At 42.8% G+C, this 22,205-nt stretch overlaps 1 long non-coding RNA gene across 2 annotated transcripts; it reads right to left on the bottom strand.

Moving 5' to 3' along the window:
• Window positions 1-204: 204 nt before the first annotated feature.
• Window positions 205-20,353, bottom strand: LOC116151481 (uncharacterized). 2 transcript variants are annotated; one of them, XR_010378864.1, is made up of 4 exons: window positions 20,205-20,353; window positions 18,249-18,805; window positions 15,042-15,166; window positions 205-254 (listed from the first exon to the last, which is right to left on the bottom strand). It is a non-coding gene; the product is annotated as an uncharacterized LOC116151481 (long non-coding RNA). The 2 variants fall into 2 exon arrangements; XR_010378865.1 differs by lacking the exons at window positions 205-254; window positions 15,042-15,166 and adding an exon at window positions 17,466-17,698.
• Window positions 20,354-22,205: the final 1,852 nt, after the last annotated feature.

The raw sequence follows: 22,205 nt of genomic DNA, 5'->3' as shown, positions 1-22,205 counted from the left end.
GTCGGTCAGTGCCCCTAACACCAAAATTCTGTGTTCCAACAGGGTTGGTGAAGGATGATTTGCAAACATATTCGGTTTTCTCTCCTCCTCACTCTTCTGCTAAGGGAACCATGCAGGTTGTCTATTCTGGAAGCCAAGGAAAGTTTTTTCATTTAGGATCAGCCTCGGAGAAAACTGAGACCTGCTTCTGCTTCTGCTTCTTTTCCCTGCTAGATTTCCTCTTCATGCATTTCCAGATCCTCATGAGTGAGTTCCTGTAACCAAGAAATTATTTCAAAGAAAATGAGCAGGTTTCCATAAGGCCACTACTTCTTTTATATTCTTGTTTTTAATACCTCATTTCCATCTCTTTATCTCCAGGTATCTTATTTCTATGTTCTTTGGTTGGGGCTGAAGTCTAATCAGCAATAGTGTAGAAATTATTGCTTGATATTACTGATCTACTTTCTTTCCATGGATATTTGAATTATCATTGGATTTTAGGGAAGATACTTTCTTTAAAAAAATTCTGGTAAGTATCTTGTGGGTGATTCTGATTCTCTTTGTCTAGAATTATAATGCTTAATTTCTGAATAAGTGATGCTTTCATAGAGCTCAAAATTTCAAAGGTTTGAGCGCCACCACTGTCCCGAAGCCTTTCAAACTTTTCCTTGGGGGCACTCAGAACTGCGTGTGTCTGTGTGTGTGTGTGTGTGTGTGTGTGTGTCCTTCTGGACTTAGTTTAGCCTGTAATGAGCAAAGGGAAGTACCCCTCTTTTTACACAAACAGCAGACGACTTTCACAAATTTATAACTTTTAAAAATATATGAACTGTAATGTTGTAGAATTTTACAAGAGGCAGTGACCTTCAGAGCTGTCAATAATGGAGGCAGAACAGTTGGAAGGACAGCAGGTGCTCGTGCTCAGTGGCTGAAGTCACAGAACATCCACGGCCACCTCTGGTTAATCTTATAGAGTTGGTGCTGTCTGCAGGCATTCAGGGCTGGGCCCCCCTCCCAACCAAATATATATATTAGGAAAACTGGTGAGCCTCCGTATGAGAAACAATAAAGTATTAGAAGGGGAAATTGAGTATATGGTTTTTTAAAAAAAATTAGCATCCAGGTAGTTTAATTTCAGCTCCTAATAGACTGATGTAATGACATTGACAAGGATGCGTAAACACCTGTAAGATCAAGGGACAGAACCGGAGACTCTGAAGCAGCAATCACCACACACAACCTTCACTGCTGTCCTTGACAACCTTATTGAATTACTTGATTTAAAATAGACTATAGATGTTAAATATCATCATTTTGAGAAAGCAGATCTTTTGAAATCTTATATATTAATGTAACTAAATTGGATAAAGAAATGCTAAATGTGTAATAAAGTATCCAAAGAGGTAATGATTACTGTAAACACCACAAATTGAAGAGGACCACAGTATAATGTGCATATATAGTTTAATGATCTGGGAGAATCACTCACCATTTTATTCAAGACATCTAGAGATGATGTTAAATGTGGTTGTCCTTGGATAGATTTTTGTGAATGTTAGAATGAAATCAGGGTCAAGCACACAAGTTTAGTTTAAAAGCAAAAGGTGAAACAGACTTCTTTTCAAAAAGCTATTGTGTCTGGTTAGAAATCATCGAATCCATGGGTCAAGGGAAGGAAAAAAAACCTAGTGACCACGTGACTGTTTCAGGAGCTGGTAGTAAAATGAAAGTTGACAACAGTGTAAATTAGATATGATATTGATGTCCAACTGACCCTAATGATTTTTAGTCCATGTGTAAAAAATATATCAAGGAATAAATACTGATTTGTGTGTTCTCAGCTCTGTTGCCCCCCTTCAAGCCTGCATTCTGGTTGGGAAAATAAGAACTTCTACTGCAGGGAGGAGGATTTTCAAAAAAGGAGTGTCCCCCAACCGAGAAAATAAAGAAAAAGTAGACATACACTTTAGAGACACAGGGAGATCTGTTGAGCCAGATGACACTTGCTTTACTGTCAATTAGTAGGAGGCACAGCTTTTTGATGAGTTGGGTAACGTATTGCTGCCTTTCTCAAGGTATTGCCCACGGCTCTTGAGAAGCGATGAAGTGGGGCCAAGGAATTAGCCTCCGAATGCCCTTTGCCATGGATGTTCTCTATTTTCCACTTTTAAGCTTTAGCTTAGACAAGTTGCCGTGTCTTGCCAAGTGAGCTACAGACAGTAAGTACATCTTGAAGCACACGGCTCTTTCCTCCTCACTGCAGCAGAGAACCTCTGCATTGGAGCAACCTGAGATGTCATTGGTGGTCATTTTTCATGTTAGGAATCAGTAAGGATGCTATGTCCACATGGATGAGGAGGGTAAGGATTCAGTCTCTAAAGTGTAATGATGGGTTTACCTTTTCACTTAAAGAGTCACACATCAACAAATGCGAGTCTGTTCTGGACCAAGAAGAAACAAGTGTTTCAAAAATAATAGCTTGAAAGGTCAGTGGGACATGCCAGGCATCTTCTTCATGTCTTCAAGTTCGGGTATCAAACATGGGTTTCCTATCCTGAGTGATACTGACAATTTGTCATGCTCTGTGCCTCATGTATACCAAAGGCTTTCCTAGATAAAATGTCTAGAAATGGTATCATTCTTGAAATCTGTTAAACAGGGGAAGATGAAGAAATTAAATTTAGTCCCTAATGTGCATTGATTTTTTTAAAGGCATCAATTTTATAGAAAATTTGAAGAATTAAACTGACAGAAAATTGCAAAGCACCTACTCCATCTGGTGAAAAGGGTTCTGTTTTCCTTTTTTGATGAATGTGACATAGAAACAGTACTACTATTGTTTGTATTGCACTTAGTGTTTACAGAGTGATTCACAGGTATTGTCCTATTTCATCTGTGCAATGACCTCTGGAAGATAAGATTTCCTAGTTATGATTTTTAATGTCTGTTTCCTAACTCTGTCTAAAAGCAGATTGATTGAGCTCCATTTTCTCAATTTAGAAGGCTGGACTGATTAATTGTGTCAGAACATTCCAGGAGGCAGAGGAAAGGAAGAGACAGGGGTTCTACACGATGGAAGCTGCTCCTGAAATGATTTGACCAGCAGCCTTATCCATTTTTCCCAAGGCTGGAAAGAAAAGACAATCCAAGGCAAGGAAAACAGGTAGCCCATAAGACTCCAACCTTGGCACGTAGAGTCACGGCTGTCCTCCTGTGCCTTGGAGAAGAGGATGCTTTGTGTCTCTGTTCTATAATCTCTGTTTTGCTTTTTCTCCACAGTGTCTTGTTTTACTAGCATATGCTGTAACTTGATTTACATTTCATAGCATTAAAACAAAAATCAGGAACTCTTTATCATTTATTAGCTATTTGGTAAATAGTTTTTGGTGAATCTTTAACTTTATTATTAGGACTTACCGTGGCAATGTACAACACCTACTTCCCCAGATAACAGCAGTAGCTTACACATGCTAAACTTGTATTTCCCTCTTACATAAAGAAGTCAAGCAATCGGTACCACTGGGCTGGTTTGCATGAAGGTCCCAGGGTCAGAGAACCAGATGCCTCTTATTTTCAGCCCGTCAACTTGATGGCCCAAAGTGTCTGCCTGAGGGTCAAAAATCAGGCCCACATTCCAGGTAGCAGAAAGGAGGGAAGAAAGGGGCTTCAGCTCCTTTTGGGTTCATTCTATAATGTCCCAGGTAGCTTTCCTGCTTTTATCTTGCTTTAGACAGAGGGCTGAGAGACAGCTTGCTATGAGGTAAGCTCAGCTCAAGACCAGCCATCTCCTTCGAGGGGAGGGGAGGGAGGGGGCGGGGAGGCACTGCTCATCCTGCACATGGTGTAAGACACCACGATGAGACGCCGGGGGCCTCCGCAGTCCGTCCATTGCTTCGGGCTGCACTGATCGGTTGGTAACGGTTGAGATTTTCCCGTAGAAGTGCGTGTATGCTCGAACAATTGCTCAGTTCATTTAAACTAGTGGCTACCAGAGCACGTTGGAGAACACATTTGTTCTCACCTTCTAGCCAGTGACTCTCCCGCCATGTTTCTGTCCTGCTGTTCATTTCCACCTTATTTTCCAAGACTCCCGGAGGAAATGTAAGCAGCCTGATGCTCAAATGCTTTTCTTTGTGATTCTCCCCTTGTTCTTTGAAGGAATAACAAATTGCCTAGAGAACAGTGGACGAAATGCCAACTCCCCATTTCTTTAAGTGTCTGAGATTTGGTGTTAGGAAATAGAAGAAATTTACAGAAGCACCCTTAAGAAACATTATTTCTTTCAAATGTGATATGGAACAACAAAGGACAATATATTTTATAGCACAGCTTTTAAGACAAATGAATTGGCAGTAAGTTCGCATAATGAAACTTCCAACGTCTTTATATTTCTCCTGGAATTTCCTTGGTTCCTGGTGTAAATTTTTAATAATTAATATCAGCTTTCTATTCTTTCTCTTCCTGTAGTTGTAGAGTTAACTTGAAAATAGCTTGTTGTGTCACTGAGAAAGCCTCCTGGTCAGCCTTCTAGTTAAACAGCTTGTGTGCGTTTCGGTGGCAGGTGTGCTAAATAGTAGTTTTCAGGCACTTGAGGGATGCCCATCACACCAGCACTGCGGGAGCCTATTTCTCACCCACGACAAGGTGAGACCCTCCTTTCCTCTGCTGCCTCGTCCAGGCCCCCGCATTCTGGTTCTTTCTCACCACCCATTTTCATAAAGTTCAGCCCTGCACCAGCAGAGCAAGTCTTGGTTTCTCAAAGACCAGGAACTTAGTTCAAGGTTTTCTGTTAAAGGACAGTGTACAAAATCAGGCAAATTGATATGTCTTTTGAGGCCTCAGGATCTCTGCATTTAAATCAAGAACTTGAGTTACAATACTATTCTCTTCCACTTTTGAAATTCTAAAGCTCCACACAATAGCTTTTTTAATTGCTAAAATTTTTTTCTAGACTATATTTTTCAAAGATTCACAAATATCTGTTAATTTATATTTAAAGATATTATATTTAAGAAATGGAATATTTATTTACATTTAATTAGGAATTTAAGTCAAGAAATATTTGATACTGAATGTTTACTCTGAGTTCAAGTATGTAAGCTTAATTTTTGTGGTACTGTCGATAAACCACAAAACGTGAGAGTTGTTGGTTAAAGTTTATCTGGGGCAAAATAAGGACCAGAGCCCAGGTGACAGCATCTCAGAGAGCTCAGAGGAACTGCTCTGAAGAAGAGGGGGAGCTCAGAATTATATAAGATTTCAGTGAAGGGGGACGTGCGGTCCAATACAAGTTTAGGCAGAGGCTGCTGCTAGTCAAGAAGCAGGTGTCTCTGTTAATGATTTTAGTGCTTTTCTAGATAGGAGAGGATGCAAGAATTTGGGCGCATAAAATTTCCTGAAAATGTCTAACTATCTGAAGACTCTTCTGACCATTTTCCCAGAGCACAGAGCGCCCCATTCCTGATCTCCACACTTAACTACTTTCAGAGGGTGTTGAAGGTCAGCAGCTGCAGTGGCTCATGACTTAACCAAATCAGAGGCAGATGACAAGTGCCAAATTTAGTTGACAATATGTATATATTGTAGAAAAAATGTTACTTTCCAACACTACCCGTGTTCTAGTTTTAGTTAGAGATCAACGGATAACTGTGTTCGATGACTTAGGTCAGACGAGGGGGCGACGGGGTCTTCTCGTGAGCCGGCCAGTGCTCTATGTCAGCCTCCTTGATCACATTCAATTTTCTTTCTCTTCAAACAGTATGCTTCTGATTTTGTGAAGTTTGGAGCCTGTCCTGAGCACATGGGGTCTGGAGGTGGCCCTGTTCCTGTGGTCTTTGTTTATTCTGTGAATTATGGTGTGAATATTTATGTGCCCAAGCTTCATCATAATTTCAAACTTAAAGGATTTAAATATGGGAGATGGATGCCACGTTCTTGGAATAGATTTTCAGGATAACAGCCAGGATTGGTAAAAAGTAGGGAGAATGGATACGGCCTTCAAAAAAGAAATGCTATTTTACAATTTCTTGTAGATAAATTAAAGTGCTTGTTGGGATTCTATCAGGAATGTTTAATTGGGAGACTTGCCTCCCATTTTCATGAAACAAAATAATTTTATTATTTGTTTAGTGCCTACTGTCTGGCAATGAAGTAGCCCCTTTGCATACAGTTTTATCATTTAATCTCTACAAAGAGTCCCAGGAGAACCCATGTGTCACCGGTGAGGGAACCAAGATCATCCAGGGTATGTGGCTGGAAGGCAGATGGGCTGGAGGGCTTACCCTCCTTCAGGCTGAGATAGAGACACCAAGTTTTATTGACAAGCATGTTGCAGAATAGTTTACTTAATACTTTGCTTCCTTGATGAAGTGAATCTCTTGAAATTGTTTATGTCTGGCTTATATTCCCCTCTCTCCTCTGCCTCAGGACTTCTCGTAAGTAGAATGAATTCAGCCTGAACTGATTCAGGAAAATCAGAAAATATAAAATTAGCTCACACAAATGTCTGATTAGTCCTTGTAATTCAGTAATTCCTAAAACTCCTAGAAATGCAAGGAAGGTGTGTTACCTTGGGGACTGAGTGCATTTGAAGAGTGAGAAATTTAGTGTGATCTGGTAAAGGCACAGGCTCTATAGACAAAGATCCGGGTTTGGATCCTGGCTCCACCAAGTACTGGAAGCATGACCACACATAGCCTCAGTTTCTTCATGTGTTAAATGGGCTGATGGAGCTCACCTCTAAGCAGTCAGGTCAAAATAAGATGGTATGAGTGACTCTCCCCAAAGTGCCTTCTCCATGGCACTACTGAAATAGGAGAGAACAAATCTGACTCCATATTAGATCTGTTCTTTGGCTTTAACCCTGTGCCCTGTTTCCTAGGTTTAGTCTTGTTGGTTCTGCACCTTTTGTAAAACAATGTTGCCTAGAGCATGAAATATACAGGAGACCCTATTCTCAAGGCTCTGACTTTAAAGGATATTAACACTTTCCCATTCATATAAAGATAACAAGTTACAGAATAGAAAATAACATTTGTTTGTTGGAGGTTTACACGGATCTGACCCAGGTGAAGAGCTGCAAGAACAAAGGATTCTTACAACAAAGAATTCATACACCAAGTTTGCAACAACCAAGCATTCCTGCTTCCCCTTTTTAATATAAAAAGAGCCTGAATTCTGACTTTGGGAGATGGTTTCCAGGACATTAGACTTCCATTTTCTCAGCTGGCTTTCCAAATTAAAGTCGCTATTTCTTGCCCCAAAACCTGGTCTCCCGATTTATTGGCCTGTAATGCACGAGCAGAACAAGTCTGGACTTGGAAACACAAACATACATTGAAAGTACCCATTTGGTATATTAAATGACCTGCTTCCACTCGTCTTCATGACGTTTTCTTCTCTTGACTACTCCTGCTACGTTTATGAAAACCCTGTCATGTGGACACATTTGCATCTCTAGCCACTACACTTCCAGGTAAGAACTGATGCCAAGAAGTCAATGGAAGTTGCTAGAATGTATTACCTGGCTAGAAAAGAGCAGAAGTGGTCACTGGCTGATGTTCAGGGGCAGGCTGGGACACCTGACAAGATGTCATAAGTACGGATAGACAGCTGGGAACCAAAGGAGAAGCTTCTAAGCCTCCATGAGGGACTTGATGCATAGGAAGGAAAAGTCCCAGCCTATAGCTCTGATCCCACCACAAGCTTCCTGAGCGAGGCTGGACAAGTCACTTAAATTCTCTAGGCCCGTGCTGTCCACCATGGGAGCCACCAGCCACATTCAGGATTATGAAGTTATTCTGTAGCCAGACAGATTTATAAATACACATTTTATTGCAAAGATTCAGCAAGTCTAATATTTAAATACATTATTGGTTATCTTGCCCTAACGAGTTATTTTTGTATGTCTAGCTTTCTGTGGTTTGCAATGCCTGTGACTAGTGATTCCTTTACAGTGAGTTATTTTGAAATTATAAGTTACTGGACACAGTACCCTCATATCACACTTGAAAAAAATTGATCCACATAAGCAAGGTGATCTGACTTAGTAGTTATGAGCAGGGGCTCTGGGGTCAGCCTGCCTGTGTATAAATTCTTACTCTGCCTCCAGGGGGTTCTGTGTGAACCTTGGAATAATTATTGTTGTTGCTGCTGCTGTTGTTGTTGTTGTTGTTGTTATTTGTGCCTCTTTTTCCTTCCCTTTTAAATAGCGAGGAATATGTAGACCCTATCTCATTCCGTGTTGCCAGGATTAAATGAGTAAACGTCTGTGCTGCCCACTTCCCTGGGTTTCAGCATTCTCCAGGCAATCAGTGTCAAACTCAGAGACATTCTCCACTCTCTTCATCAGTCTGGGATGCTGTAACAAATTACCATGGGTCGGGTGGCTTAAACAACAAGCATATTCGTTAAGTTTTGGAGGCTGAGGTCAATGTATCTGGGAGAGGATAGCCTTCATGGCTTGAAGATGGCTGTCTTCCCACTAACTTCATGGGCCAGAAAGCAGAGAGAAGCAAGCACTCTGGGGCCCTTTATAAGGGCACAAATCCCATTCATGAGGGCTCTAATCTCATGAACTCATTTTATCCTACTAATCACCTCCCAAAGGCCCCGCCTCCCAATACCATCACTCTGGGAGATGGGGTTTCAACATATGGATTTTGAGGGGATGAAAACATTCAGTCCACACATCAGCTAACTCTCCCCAACATGCAGTCATCAAACCTGTAGCTAATTTCGAAGTAATGTTTATATCTCTCAGCCCATTTCCATTACTTAATCCACTAATACTGAAGCCCTGTTATATTTTATTCCTTATTTTTCTGGTAGAGATTTAATTGATTCCTCTACTCCAATGCTCTCCTCACACCAGACAGTCCTCCTAACAGCCCTGCCAGATAGGTCTTCCTTAAAACACCTTCCCACTGCACCTGGTTGATTTTTAGGTGTAAATGTCAGAATTCTCTCCACACCCCAGCCTAGAACTTTAATCCCTTACACTACCACTCACTATGTTATTTTTCTATTACCACTGTAATAAACTTTCATAAGCGTAACAACTTAAACCAGCACAGATTTATCACCTTATGGCTTTGGAGGTCAGAGATCCAACACAGTTCTCATTGAGCTAAATTCAAGTTACCAGCAGGGTTCCTTCCTTCTAGAGGGTCTAGAAGAGAATGCTTCCTTGTTTTTGTTTTTTTTTTCCAGTTTCCAGAGGTCACCCAACTTCCTTAGCTTGTGCCCCACGACTTCCTCCATTTTCATGGTCAGCAGCCTTTCTGAACACTGCTCCATGGCTACACCTCCCTCTGATTTTAAACTCAGCTGGCCTATGTCCTGCATTTTAAGGACCCCTGTGATTACATTGGGCCCAGCTGGACAATCCAGGCTACTCACCATATTGTCTCATCTCAGGATCTGCTTCTCCCCTCCCATTCAGGCATTATATACGTGGCTGTGACACTCACCTTGTGTGACATTTCCTCCCATGAGCAATTTAAGGTTCAAGGCACTTATGAATGACTTTTTGTTTTTCTTCCTTAGTCTTTCTACATTCAGTATGTGTGGTGAGATTATATGAATCCTTTTTATTTGTGGCCCTCCACTAATCTTTAATAATGTATCATGAGTTTAAAAGGCTAATAGACAATTTAGAAGACAGAAATCCTCTAAGATTTTTCTCCTAAAATATCTGTCATCCCTTTTGCCATGTACAGAAACATGTCACTGTTGGCTAACCTGTGGCGGGGGAGGAACATGATTCTGCCACCACACTCCCCTCATTCACACCAATTTGATGATCGGCTAACCAAGGATCTATGCTCCCCTCTTTGCTCACTTCCTCCACCTTTCCATTGACTATCCTGTTCCCACTGCTTCCTTCATTCACCACATTAGGATTTCATGACCACATTCTTCTCTAAATAAAATGGATATCTTACATCTAATGTCTGATAACTGTTCTTAATGTATATGCACACACTGACCTCCACATAACCCCACCCATCTCTTTATTTTCCTAGAATCATCCAGAGGAATCAGTTCCATGATGATGATGATGATGATGATGATGATACTGACAGTGATGACAGGAGCCTTTCAAGGATTCTGATAAACAGGGAATCAATAAGGGAGGGAATCATTGCAAAATTGCCCCATAAACAGGCTTAAAAGTAAATAACTGCTAAAGTGTTTAATGAAATTGACTAATATTTAACTATTTTTAAAACTTTGTAACACTGAATTTAAAATTTTACTGGGAATTTTCATTCACCCCTAACCAGTATTCAACTCTAGGACCAAAATCTAAGGATTTCTATCTTCTAAAAAATTGTCCACTAGGCTTTTAAACACGTGAACCTTTAAAAAGGGTAAGTGCTGGGCTGAAAATAAGCAGGATTCATATAATCTCACCAGACACAGTGAATGTGGAAAGACCAAGGAAGAAAAACAAAAAGCCATTCATAACATCTTGAACTTTACGTTGCTCACAGGAGAAAAAGTTAGCCACGTTGAGCGTCACATCAACATGACGCCTGAGTGGGATGGGGAAGCCGATCTTCCTCATCAGACATTTATGTTGATTTGTTAGATGCCAACACAATTTCCTCATTGGATTTGCTTCTAAAAAGTATGGAAGAGTTTAGGCTCTACCAAGAGCAGACTAAACATTTTCCCCTGCTGTCAGGTCACTGGACTGAATGTCCCCATAAGAAGGACACGATTATGTTTCATAGGGAAGTCTTCCTGAGAAGCAACAGGCTTTTCAAGGACAGAACTGCAGGTCCCCCCATGGAGGGCTGGAGGAGGGCTAGAGGGGACACTGGAAAAAACAGCAGGAGTGAGTTCAGATACTGCTGCTCAGGTTGCCAAAGTCAGCAGTGCTATCTCTAAGGATATGTCATTCTCCCAAAATTTCCATGAGTGAAGGAACCTGTGAACACTAAGCAGGTTTTTAAGACACAGCAGCACATAATTTGCATCACAACTCAATTACAGTATGTTTTGATATTTGGAAAATAATTAGCCCATTGTTCTTTGAAACTGCAGCAGTAGTAATAGAAATAAAAAAGACTGAGCCGTCTTGGAGACAACAATCAATAAACAATTCTAAATCTGCAGGATTCCTGGACGATATGCAAGCAATGAGCTAGATGTGTGCTGCAGATGCCTCTTACTACAGGGCTTACTCCTGCAAAGCATAGAACTAGTTTTCTCAGCAGACATAGGGAACCAAGTCAAGATTCCTAATCTTGAGAGGTTTACTATATGGCAGGAAAGATCAGACAAGTACATACATCCAAATATGAATAAATGTAATCAAATATTATGAAATATGAATGGAGCACAGACGAAAGAGAAATTCCTTTCACCTGGGATCAAGAGAGACTTCTTCAGAAAATGTGGCTTTGGAGATGGCCAAAGACATGTGTGGAATTTTGGCAGAACAGGATGTAAGGAATTTAAAAACTGATACTAAAATTCATATAAAAATGCAAAGGATCCCAAATATCCAAAACAACTTTGAACAAGAGAAACAAAGTTGTAAGACTTACACTATCTGATTTTCAGACTTTTTATTTTTATAAAGTTACAGTAATCAGAACGTATGGTGTTGGTGTAAAACAGGAAAATAGAATAATGGAACAGAATAAAGTTCAGAACTAAACCAGCACTTATATAGACAATTGATTCTCAAAAAGGATGCATTGGAGAAAAGGATTTTTTCAACAAGTAGTGCTGGAATTATTAGATAGTGATATGCAAAACAAAAATGAATTTTGATCCACAATCACAAAATATACAAAAATTAACTCAAAGTGGATCATAGATCTTAATAGGAAATCTAAAACTATAAAACAGCTAGAAGAAAAAGCATAAGCTTAAACTTTATGACCTTGAGTTTGGCAAATATTTCTTTGCTATGACACCAAAAGTATAATCTATTTTAAAAAGTAACTGATAGAGTGAACTTTACAAAAATGAAGACTCTTCAAAGCTCTTCTAAACACTGAGAAGCAAATTAAAAGACAAGCCATAGACAGAAGCTATTTGCAGATCATATATCTGGTAAAGGTCTCTCTTTGTGTCTGATCCAGAATAAAAAGGTTTCAAAACTCAATAATAATTCAAACAACTGAATGAATGAATGAGGCCAGAAAACACACTTCAGTAAAGATATCCAGATGGATAATAAGCATATGAAAAGTGCTGATTAAAGATGCCATTAGTCATTAGAGAAATGCTTTTAAAAACCACAGTGAGATACTAGTGCACAAACATACTAGAATGTATATGATTAGAAAGACTGACCTTACAAATTGCTGGCAAGGAAATAGAGCAACCAGGACTGATACACACCACGAGGAATTTACAATAGCACAACCATTTTGGAAAAATGTTTAACAGTTTCTTTAAAAAAGGTAAACACCTATCTGCCATATAACCCAGACCTTCCTCATCTGATGCTTTAGAAAATAAAAGCATATGTCCATACAAAGACTTGTAACCAAATATTCACTGCAATATTATTTATAATAGCTCAAGTTGTAAATAACCCATGCATCCATCAAGAAGTAAATGAAGAAACAAAGGATGGTCTATCCAAACACTGCTCACAATAAAATATTCAGGAAAAACTCAGCATTAAGCAATACTCTGCTATAAGAAATATAAGCTATTAATACAGCAACACAGATGACCCTCAAAATAATTACACTGAATGAAAGAAGTCAGACAACATAGAGTAGATACTGCATGAATCCATTCATACAACAATCTTCAAAATGCAAACCAGTATGTTGTGATAGAAAACAGATCAATGGTTTCCAGGGGAATAGACGGGGAGGGAGGGAGAGACAACAAAATGCAGGAGAAGAGTTTCGTGGGTGATGGGTATGTTCACTGTCTTGAATGTGGTCATGGTTTCTTGGGGATATATTTATGTCAAAACGTATTAAGTTGTACACTTTAAATGTGTGAAAATTATTTTGCCAAGTATACCTCAAAGCTGTCTTAAGAAAAAAGGCACTTCTGTCCTGACACAACTCAGGGCCTGATTGGAGTGAGATGATCAGTCCCTCACCCTGTCTGCCTAACGGGAAGGTACAAAATCTCTTACGGAAGATAAGATATGGATTTTTCATTTGCAATGTCTGCTATGTAATAAAGAATTTCTAGACATGCAACATGTCAAGATTGTATGATGGATAAAATGAGAATAAGAAATATTAGACAAAGGATGCAAACCCCCAGGTGATGTAGGTTCAGAGTTATCAATAAAGGCTATAAAATACTTTTAATATATTCAAGAAAATAAGGAAATGATGGGAGAATATACAACAGGGTCAAGACTTTCACCAGAGAAATATACTGGAATGTATTTTTAAGAAAAATCAAACAGATACTCTAGAACTGAAGCTTTCAACTCTGGAAACAGGTAAACAGAGCTAATTAGGATCCCTTTTAAGTAAAACTTTCAGTAATGCCGGATAAAATACAACAACAAAAGTAACACAGAACTAACTATGGAGAGAGAAGTTCCCAGGTGACAATACAAAGAGGACACTAAACGCCAAAATGGTAATCTTGTGAGCTGATGCCACCACACCCTGGAGGGAAGGGGTTTTCATCTGCACATAAATAGGGATACAATGTCCATTTAGGAAAAAGGGTCCATACCAGATGTAGAAGAGTCTTCCTTTATAGAAACCTCTGCATAAGATGTATTGGAAGACTTGCCTCTTCACTGAAAGGGAGACTCAAAGTTCTCCACATGTGCACACAGGAAAGGGGTGAAACAACCGGTTCTCTAGGGAAAAACAAAGTCTCCCTTAAAAAAATCTAATCTCCACGCCCCTGCTTTATATGAATGTGGAATCCAAATTGATACTCCACTTAAGATTCCGGAATTCCCGAACCGAAAAATATAATAATTCAAGGTTGATCATATCACCTGGAGCCTTAGGATAAGCAACACAAAATTGTTCTCTAGGGAAACTTTAAAAACCAGGATGTAAGGGACAATCATAGGAAAAAAATTGTACTCACTATAGAGAAGCTCCCACAGCTCTACACAGACACAGACACACAACTAAAAACAGAAGGAAATGAGTGCCACAGGGAAGAAAGAGCTAACCGTAAAACACAGGATGATTAATATTCCAGAGCCTAAAATTATGAAACAATCTAAGAGAGAGCATAAAATAAGTATGACTGAATCATTAAAAGATAAATTGAATCTTATATAACATAATGAAAAATCAGGACATCATGAAAAAGAAAACAGATCAATTTTTTAAAGAACTAAACAGAACTTATGGAAACAAAATACAGATATCATTTGGTATATAAAATTCAATGTATGGGTTAAGTAACATTTTAATCTTCAATATCTAGGGTGTTCATTAAAATTCAACAGTAATCTCTAAAGTAATTGTTTAAAAAGAGAATAAAAATAAAGAAGTCAAAATGAAGAATGCAAAATAGGCCGGTCACTATTCTAAGTTCTTCATCTATTTTATCACTTAATGCTCACAGTCTTTGAGGTGGATAGTACCACTTTTTGTATATGAAGAAAGTGAGTCTCAAATGGCTTACATATCCTGGTTACATGGTTAGCAAGGGAGGGAACCAAGCCCGGATAGGCTGTCTCTAGACGCCATGCTCTTAACCGTGACTGCGAGGTATATAACAGGCAGGAGAAAAGCAGAGCAAAGCAAATAGAATTCACAAAACAAGATGCCAGAAATAAAACATCATCACTAATCACAATATATTTAGATGAAATAAATAATGAGTTAAAAGATTTACAGAATTCATTTGTTTACCTGAGACAAAGCAGAATTAAAACTTAAAACTGGTTGAAAGCTTAGAAGAATAACAGAAAGAAGTCAAAAGTTAGAGCCAGGAAAAGAGACACCTGAGAAATATTAATCAATGGAAATCACTCAAGTCTCCCTCAGGTTCATAGGTACCTGAAAACCACCTTGGCCTGACACTTACCAGCTCTGTGCCTGAGCGAAACTCTCAGTCCCCCAGAATCTTCGTTCACTTACCTGTGAATGTAAGGAATGATCCCTCCTTCCATCTGGCCAATTTGTATTGACTGCTGTGCCATGGGTACTGGTCAAGCCACCTGAGGTCCGTCAGTGAACAAATAAGGATACTTGTCCCTATAGGACTGTGGAGGAGCAGAACATAAACTACAGTTGTGACAGTCATGTGAAATATATGGTATTCTAGAAGGTGATAGAAATAATATGATCAGGGAGAGGGGAATTCTGGGGCAGAGAAAAGGGGAAGGCAGTTTCCAGTTTAAAATGAGATGGCCAGACCTGGGCTCACTGAGGACCTTGAGAAGGGGGTGCAAGTTGCTGAGCTCCCTCTAACACAGCACCGCACACTGGGTGACGTGAACCCAGAGGCTCACTGTCTCACAGCCCTGGGGGCGGGGAGTCTGCAGGCAGGGTGTCAGCAGGGCAGGCTCCTCCTGAGGGCTGGGAGGGAGAGGCTGGACCAGGCCTCTCCCCTTGACTTGGAAATGACCGTCTTCTCTCCACATCTCATCACGTCATCTCCCATGTACACGTGTCTCTGTGTCCACATTGCCCCTTTTTATCCGGACACAAGTCATACTGGATTAGGGCCCACCCTAATGACCTCTTCTTAACCAATGACATCTGCAACAAACTTATTTCCAAATGGTGTCATGTTCTGTAGTCCTGGGGGTTAGGACTTCAACATATGAGTTGGACAGAGACCGGCCAGGGCAACAGGCCTGTGGGTGCATGTCTGATGTCCTCAAGGGCCAGCAGGGAGGCCAGTGTGGCTGGACCGGAGTGAGCCAGGGATAAAACCGGAGATGAGCTCAGCTTGGGGAGGGGGAGGAAATCTGTAAGGTCACCATAAGGACTCTCACTTCTTCACTCAGTGAAATGAGAAGCCATTGCAGGATTTTGAGCAGAGAAGATCACACCCAGGGTCTCAATCATGCCTGACTTAGGTGATGAGGATGAAAATATTTAGGATTTTGAGCTGATAACAGTTAGACTACATGTTGGACTTTGATTTGATGGTGTAGTAAATGAGACTCTGGAGGGTGTTGGGATGAGGTGGATGCACTTTGCATGTGGGATGGACAAGAACCAGTGAGGCCAAAGGGAAGAACTCGGTAGAATAATGGCCCCAATATGTCCACGGTCTGATCCCTAGAACCTAGGAATGTCACTGTGCATGGCAAAAGGGACTCTGCAGGTGTGACTGTCAAGGACCTTGGGATGGCAGATCACTGTGGGAAAGCAAACATCATCACGGAGGTCCTTAGTGGTGAGAGGCAGTTTGGTCAGAGACAGAGATGTGATGTGGCAGCAGAAGTCACAGTGACACAGGGCCCTGGGCCAAGGAGTGTGAGCACCTCTGCAGGCTGGGAAAGGTAGTAAGATGAATCCCTCCCAAGAGCCTCAGTGTGGAACGTAGCCTTGGCCACACGTTGGTTTTAGCCCACTGACATTGACTTTGCATTTCTGCACCCTAGAACAGTGAGACAATGGATGTGTGTTACGTTAAGCCACTGAGTCTGCGGTCCTTTGTTACAACAGCAATAGGAATAGAGCTCAGGAACCAACATGAACATAAACCCCAGGCTGCCTGCTGTGGCGGCAGGAAGTCCTTTGTCTCTGATCCTGGGGGAGTGTCCTGTCTTCTGGCAGCATCCACACACTACCTCATGCTAACCTGGCAGCTTGCAGGGGGTCAAATCTTAACCCTGCACAGTTCTTGATATTTAGTTAATAAAAAAGTTGGTGTCATCATGGGTATTTTTCCATCTTTTAAATACACTTGTCTTCTAATTAAGAGACTGTGTAAATAGTTTTCAATCTTAATAATAAATAACTGTGGTTTTATTTGGTTACTTAAATTATGAATAATAATATTCACATTAGTAAAAGTTATTAAAATCAAGATTTTTCAATGAAAATATCAAATTTCTTTTTGCATGAACATGTTTTAACTACAAGAAATGTTCCATGCTTTCTTCTACGATTTAGTGTTAGAGTCTTAAAGAATAATATTTTCCTCAAAATATATTATGGGGAGGGTATTACTTTTGGTGGTACAGTTTCTAAATAAAATCTGATGCATGGCTCAGGCCACTGGGAACCTAGAGATGATAGAAATAAGGAGGCATTATAAACAACAATTTTTAAAGGAATTAAAAAACTGGATGTGTGAAAACAAAGAATCAGAGAATATTCTGGTGAAATAAAAGTATTTTTCAGCTTAAGCAAGACACTGGGTGAATAAATCTAAAATGAAAAAAACACCCAGAGATTAGCAGCGAGTCATGCATGCAGTGTGACTGATCAAAATCAAGTTGTTTCCAAACCAGTGTGCAGGCTTGATGCCTTCATCAATCAAGTCTGTGTGGCACCAGGCCACCTCGAATAGATGTTGACGAGGTATTTATAAGCTCTTCAACATCCCAGCTAGAAGCCCACACACGAGCCACACGACCATCACCAACACATCTGCAAAATACCCATCATGGTGAATAGCACTTTTCTTGCTCAGTAGCCGGTGGCAGGGCACTGTGAGCAGACAGAGATACAGGGACACAGGGACACAGAGGCACCTCCCCTTACTCAGCTGATAACCTTCCGTGCATTCCTGGGGACAGGACTGTCATTAAATGCACCATGTATTGATCCTCCTCCTAGGAAAGAAACGACAGGATTGTCCTCAGGTTTGAGCAAGGGTGGCCGGGGGATCTCAGAAGAGCTGTTTCAGCACAACCAATAGAAATATTGGCCACCGTGACCACGAGAGACAAGTCTCCTGCCAACCCGGTAGGCACTTGGGCTCCTGACAAAAGCTGGGCTCAGTAAAGGGTTGTGTAGAAGGCACAGACCTGAGGGATGCCCCAGCGAGAGACAGGAGGTAGGGCCTGGTTTATACTGCTCTGGGTATATCCCAGCCTCATCCGAATATGAAATCAGAAACTTGCAAAACAGCAGAGCTGGGATGGATCACCTATTCCAGACTCCTCTCCTTACAGTTAAAAGGGTGGCAGCCCTGAGAGGCAAAGCAATGTGCTAAAGGCAGAGTGTGGAAGTGGCAGCGCCAGATGAAATGCACCGTGCCAAACCCGTTCAAGGCCACTAACACTGAGTATGGGGCCAAGGTTTCCAACTAGGAGAATGAGACAGTGTAAAAACTTTGTTCCCCCCAAAACCCCAAATGTTTTTTAAAGGCACAAAACTCACCTTAACTAGCTCTCTTCTGAGGGGCTCTCTTCTGTCTCCGTCTTTCTGTCTGTCTCCATTTCTCTCTCTCAGACACAAACACATACAATTTTTTGAAAGGGGAATTCCTGACATACAAAGACAGAATTCACATCTTCAGAAAGACACTTGACAAAGCACGTTTCTCAATTCGTCTTTGTGTGAGGTCTGAGCAACTGGCTTATCTTCTAGAACAATTGGTGGTTACAAAATCAGGAGATCATCTTCCCCAAAGGAAGAGTTATGGTCCGTGTTGATGAAGTTGGGGATGTCACATTTCATGAGCCCGTTCGGCTCCCCCTCTGGCCACCTGCTGCATCTGATGGCTTCCTGGAGCCGAACATCCCTGTCAAGTGCTATTGTTGGGATAGCAGTTTTGGCCTTGTCCAAGTGGCCCACTTCATTGATGTAGCAGTGAAAGAGGGACCTAGATTCGCCATTGCCCTGTCAGAGAACACCTTGGGCACCAGCGGTCTTCCAAAGTCTGACACAAAGCTGTTCAGTTCAGTCTGAATCTCTTGTCGGGAGACTCTGCATTGCTATAAAGAAAACCAAAATAAAAGATCGCTCACACTCTAGCTCGGTGACCTGAAGAATCATAGTTTTTGCCATCTACTGAGAGCAAGTCCCTGCACAGAGCATGCTGACAAGCACTGGAAGTGAGAGACATCACTTCTGAACACATACAATTAAACACAAGGCAAAAGTCTCAAGTGAGGGACCTTGGACCATCATGAAAAGACATCGTTCCTTGAGAATCCTCAGTATTGCTGAATCGCACACCAGTGTTTCTCATTGGAACACTCAGATCATCTTCATCAGAATTAGTTAAATTGCTTTTTAAAATGCAGGATTCTGGTGTGCAGACCCTCAGCGTCTCCAGAGGTAGGGACCTGTAGTCTGTATTTTTAAAGCAGCCGAGATCACTGAACACGCTCAGGTTTAGCACCGCGGTCTACATCGTGTCACATGAGCATCGACAATGCTGTCTCACGGGGTAGGTGGGTTGCCATGTGTGTCAGGGTGCTGTCCTACCCACGAGACTCCCCTGATTCTCAGAACTGACAGTGCTGCCCCATTGGTCAAAAAATACCACCATTTCACAATGCATACGCAGGGCGCCCTACTGACAGATACAATCAGTGATGGGAGAGGGGACAAAACTCATGTTCCTGATCCCTTGTTTCACTTACTATGGGACAAATGATCAATTCAAGGGTAATAAATCACTGAATGAGTGAATAACATGACTCTCGTTAGTCCCACGAGTGCCTGGAAGAGCGAGCCTGGGCACACTGAGAACCATAACAGCCCATCTACTTAATTGTCATCCTCCCCAGATTTGTGTAAAGGTTACTTCCACCCAGGCAGTGACTCCTGAAGGGCAAGAATCATGCCTGAACACACTCTCAAATCCAGAACAGAACCTGACATCAATTAGGCTCTGGAGTCTGTGTTTAGCGAGTGTGGAATCGCAGCGATACCAGCTCTTACACCTTGCCTTCCCATCCCGCCCCTCACGATATGGCCCTTATGACCAGCTCTCCCGGGGCTGCGGCCACGGAACCCATTTACAGGACTGGAAGAATCTGATGATGTAAACCACCCCCCAGATTATCATCAAGAGTCACCTGCATTTCAGGGATCAGTAATCCCAGAAGCTTTGCAGTTCAGGCAGCTGAGGGATTTTTATATCAGCTCTGTCTTCTACTGTGACTGCCTGGGTGACATCAGACAAGGAATTCTCAAAAGCCTGAGCTTTTCCTTTCAGGAATAATCTACTTAACAAATCTCATTGACCATTTAAAAATTTGATGTGAAGATCAATGATTTACACAGGAGTACAACATTCATTAGGTCGTGGATTTTGAATCTGAGAAAAATCATTTGAGAAAGATTGACAGAATGTAGCTTTAATGCAAATTTAAGTATTCTTACCTTTCAGTAAGTCATCTTCTTCCCCTACTTATCACTTCACCCAAGTTTAAAAGATGTTTGAGAACAGGCATGATTGTGCCAGCAATCTGTGACCCAATAACCTAAAATGTCACCTAGGAAAAAGAGGGGAGTAACACATATTTTAAAAGCATGGTGAGGACAGCAGGGCCACCCCCCAACTCCACACTAAGAAGTTCTGAGTAATAGCTTTCCTGCCTGCCTTGGGTATCAGCTGATGTGAAAACCCACCCAGAAAACTCACTGTCCAGCAGCTCTTCCGTAACACAGGCTACACTTTCTCAAGATTAAGAATTGGGTCAAGTAACCCCTTCGCTGAAGAATAAAGACAAAGGAGAACAAGAGAGTTCTTCCCCTCCCCAGGGGAGAGCCCAGAACTTGGGCTGCATGCACTGTGCCCACCTCCCAGGAGAAGGATAAACTGGAGAAGGACATCCTGTGAAACTAGGGCAGCAAAGGTAGAGATGGGAACAAATAGACCAGCTGGCCTGGGACAGCCCCCTCCGTCGCTGCCTTGGCGGCTGCCTCCGCCCCCTCAGCACATCCTGCCCATCTCAGGTGGCTAAGCTGTCAGGGAAACTGTGCTTTGCGACCTGGGGCAACAGAGGCTGCCCCCAGGCCAAGCTGCTGGGGAGATGGGAGCTAAACCACCAGCTCCCAAGTTGCAGTCTCCATACCTTTGACATCACCCTGCCACCTCCACACCTTAACACACCCCAGGGGCAATATGACCCTGAGAATTGTGACCTGGGAACGAGGGGTGGCAGAGGCCGCCCCTATGTCAGGCCTCCAGAGATGGGAGGTTATCCTCCAGCTCACAATAGGCAGCACCCCTCTCCTTCCCACCCCCTGATCTCACCGTGCCCACCTCCCAGGAGCAACCTGACCTGGTGTAGTGTGTCAGGCGAATCTTGGGCGGGAGAGGCCGTCCCCAGGCCAGGTCAGGGGAAAGGAGAAGAAGTGGCCTCATTAGGCAGCTGCGACGGCCGGCTGCCCCTGCCCCTCGACCTCATCGCGTGCACCTCCCAGGGGCAAGCTGACCTGGAGACGGGCATCTGGCTTCTTGGGCAGCAGAGGACGCCCCCAGGTTTGGCCATGGGGAAGAGGGGAGCAAATTGACAAGCTCCGCGGTGCAGGTCCTCTACCCCCGCCGTCGCAACCCTCGCACTTTAAAGGCACCGCCCAGGGCGCCCCTCCCCAGCAGGCTGAATGGGACAGGTGTGTCTGGTGATCTGGGGCAGGAGAGTCCACTCCCACACCAGGCCATCGGGGAGACGGGAGCCAATCCACCAACTCCCCAAGGCATCCCCATCCCCCCGCATCAGCCACCGCTCCTGCCCCCTGACCTCACGGTGGCCGCCTCTAGGGAGCAGGCTGACCTGGAGATGGACGTCCGGCGAACTTGGGGCAACAGGGACTGCCCCAGGGAAAACCATGAGGGGAAATGGGAGCAAATGGACCAGCTTCATGGGAAAACCCGCCGCTGCTTCCACCACCCCCAACGTACCACGCCCACCTCCCAGGGTCAGGCTGACTAGGATACACGTGTCCCGTAACCCATGGCAACAGAGACCAACCCCAGGACAAGCCGCGGGGAAGATGGGAGCAAATGGTCCCTCTTCCCCGCTGCAGGACCCCGACAACTGCCACCACTGCACCTTGACTACCCTGCCTCCTGCCCCCAGTTAGCTAAGTGGGACAGGGGTGTCCCGGAACCTGGGGCAGCAGAGGCCGCCTGCAGGCCATGCGGTGCAGACATGGAGCTAATCCACAAGCTACCCCAGAGCAGCATCCCTTTCCCCGCAGCCACCATCTTACCAGGTCCCTGACCGCACCGCATCCATCTCCCAGGAGCAAGATCACCTGGAGTCGGACCTCAGGCAAATCTCCGGCGGCAGAGGTCGCCCCCAGGCCAGGCCGAGGGGGAGAGAAGAAATGGAGCAGCTGCCTGGAACGGCCCCCCTCCCCCTGCCGCCGCCGCCC

This window comes from Camelus dromedarius, chromosome 33 (genome assembly GCF_036321535.1).
Source record: "Camelus dromedarius isolate mCamDro1 chromosome 33, mCamDro1.pat, whole genome shotgun sequence".
Lineage (NCBI taxonomy): Eukaryota > Metazoa > Chordata > Mammalia > Artiodactyla > Camelidae > Camelus > Camelus dromedarius.
The sequence above is the reverse complement of the archived record's forward strand: the minus strand, read 5'-3'. Positions and strand labels throughout refer to the sequence as shown.